The sequence below is a fragment of the Penaeus monodon genome, chromosome 22 (genome assembly GCF_015228065.2).
Source record: "Penaeus monodon isolate SGIC_2016 chromosome 22, NSTDA_Pmon_1, whole genome shotgun sequence".
Classification (NCBI taxonomy): Eukaryota; Metazoa; Arthropoda; class Malacostraca; order Decapoda; family Penaeidae; genus Penaeus; species Penaeus monodon.
In genome coordinates, this window is record NC_051407.1 from 27,281,814 (window position 1) to 27,284,678 (window position 2,865).

At 46.0% G+C, this 2,865-nt stretch overlaps 1 pseudogene; it reads right to left on the reverse strand.

Moving 5' to 3' along the window:
- Nucleotides 1–579: 579 nt before the first annotated feature.
- The window catches only part of LOC119587392, a 2,637-nt pseudogene continuing 351 nt past the window's right edge, over nt 580–2,865 (reverse strand).

Genomic DNA, 2,865 nt, shown 5'->3' on the forward strand with positions numbered 1-2,865 from the left:
GGGCTGACTGAAAAGGTGATAGATGTTCAGGCAGATACACAAAAAAACACGTGGGGAATATTGAAGGACGTCGCAGCATTTTGGGAAGGGTTGAGGGATAAGAATTATTTTGAATTGGAGAGGTAACACCAACGCAATAGCAATATATGTACTTTATTCACCAACGTTGTAGTTCTAGCATTCATATTACTGCCGAACTGTGTACTATTATGTCGAATGTTGCTCTGATTTGAATGTGTCCATTCACACTGATTCACGATTATAGTTTCAAATTTTCCATACAGTGCTGGGCATAATATAACATTTTTCATTTTCAAAAAGTACACTACAACTGCTGATTAGTATATTTATTGACAAATTAAAGGGACATAAAATTCTGTATATACAAATTTCAAGCTTACTTGTAGAACGAAGTGAAATTAAACAACAATTCCCTTTGAAAGTAAATAAAACTTACATCACATACCTGTATTTGGTAACTCCTGTTGAGTCTCTTGTAACATATCGCAAGGAAAATGTGAAGGTGTCATCATCTTATATATATAAAGAAGCCATCACATAATCGAGAACAGACGCGACTCACACTATTCTAAGCCAATCGCAAAAATAGCTATCCATATACTCTCTCACAGCAGCGAGGAAGGTAGTGCGCACGGCCTGCAGGGGCCCATACAGATGAGGAGTAGATGGTGTTTGAGGGACGCTATCGCCTTCTCCCAGTTGGTCACTTGTCCCCGCATTCCCCCCGCCACTCGACTGCCATCCCGTCCTCTCCGCGCCGCCGACCATAGCCTGATGCCCTGGCACACTTCCCCCCACGCCCCTGGAATCACTTCGCTGACGGACCACGGAGTTTGTACGGCGTCCCGGACAGCGGTGGCTGCTGCTCCTCCTTCCGCGTTGCCAGCATTCTCGTGGGGCGGTTTGTCTAGCACGATACATCTGATCTGAGAAACCTCGCTCCGGTTGGTGGGGCAATAGGGACTCACAATAATGCCAAGGATGGGGCATCTTGGCGGGCGAACCACTGCTGCATCTGAGAACTGGGTTTCTACGTCCCGCACCGAGGGGTGGGCGGGAAGTCGGGTGGGAGTGATACCAGCCTACAACCTGCACTCCACCTTCATGTATGGCGGTGCGGCCGCACTCTGCGACACAGGACCATGTCCATTCCACACCTGAGCTCACAGCCTTCGTGGGGGGCTGCAACTGTCAAATTCAACATATGGGCGGCGGATCATAATATCCACCTAACAAACCATTACTTCTGCTAAGGAAGTGTGAGCAGAATACAAGAGTAATAAGCGCATGTGCATGCATGACACAGAGAATGGAGCTGGTGTATCTGGGTCGTGTTCCAAACAGCGGACGAGCTTAAAAATGCTCAAGCCGGCCTCCACTCCTCCCAGCTCCCAGACTGGCCCTATTCCGAGGAGCCTCAGGGATATGACAGCGTCGACAATTGCCCCAGATTCGTCATGGCTGATGGTAAGGCCTCCTCCTTCACTCATGGAAAAAGTCCCACTTCTTTTTCTGCTTCTGGGGCGGCACTTCCGATCTGTCTACTTTGGTCACCGGTTTGCTCGGAATGGCTACCTTTTCTTTCTGTTTCACTCCAACAATTAAAGGAGTGCCATAATTACTCTCTGGACACCCAAAATTTATTGCTCCGATTTTCTCAAGGTACTCGTGCACTTTCCCAATGGAATTTACATCACCACAGTTCTTCAGACCCGCACGAACTGCTGTTTTTCTAACATATTTTGGTTTCACTTGCTTCCAAAAACCCGGGCAAGTAGTTCCGAATCTTCAAATACCTCTCGGCGTCTTAAACACCTCTGCTGTCAAAGTACTCAAAATGCACTTTTTTTTCTTCTTCAGTAATGGTGTTCATATCCATTTCATATTCTTGAGCTGGGGGTTTGAAAAGTTAAACACCAACTTTTTCCTACTTTCTGTACCATAGCCTTTCTTTCACCGGTTGTAAACTCTTACATTCCACAGTTTCCGCTACTTCCTCACTGGTAATTCTTTAGTATTTTCTTGCTGGGTCACTGAGGTACTTGGAGACTTATCAAAAATCATCAGCTGCTCTTTCATCACTCACATCAATATCAACATCACTTTCTTCCATGTCATCTTTCACTATATGAAAAACCTGACCCTCCACGAATGGTGCAGGACTTTTCTTCGGGAGACTCTCACTCTCCTTTGTTGGCGACTTTACTTGCCTACTAACACCTCCTGATTCACCCCGTTTAGTCCAATAGTAGCTTGAGTTTTTTACTTTTCTTCTTCGGTCTCTGAGGCGACTTCATTCTTGAACGGCAGCTGAGAGACGGGAGAGCTGTTCTTTTTCCTTTTGATTTCTTGTGGTTCTCCTTCTTCCTCTTCTCGGGAGACTTCTTGGGGGAACTGGCGACGTTTTTCTGCAGTTTCTGCTTCCATCGCTTTCGATCACCCCCTCCCGCCCACAGAAGGAACAAAAACCCCAACAGACGAATCAAAATCCTGAGCGTCATCATCAATACCAAGGGTCTTCTTACTTTCTCCGAGTGCATTCCTGCTTCTCTTCGGGGACAAGGGGGTGGTTGTAACAGTCGTAGTTGCCGTCTCAATGAGTCCCAGTGGATCCTCCAGGTCTGTTGTAATGCAACCAGGATCAACATGCATTAAAAAGTAGGAATGCTCCAAGCTCTCTGTTTCTTGAATTACATTCATAGTCTCTGCCCATTTCTTGTGGAAGCTTCGCACTTGTCCTGCAGTCTTGGTGGCTATGAAGTTTGAGATTCTATTCCAGTTAAGTCCAAAGATTCCTGTGATTGCAAAAAAAAAGGTTAGTCAGTGTAGTCTCTACATAAACCC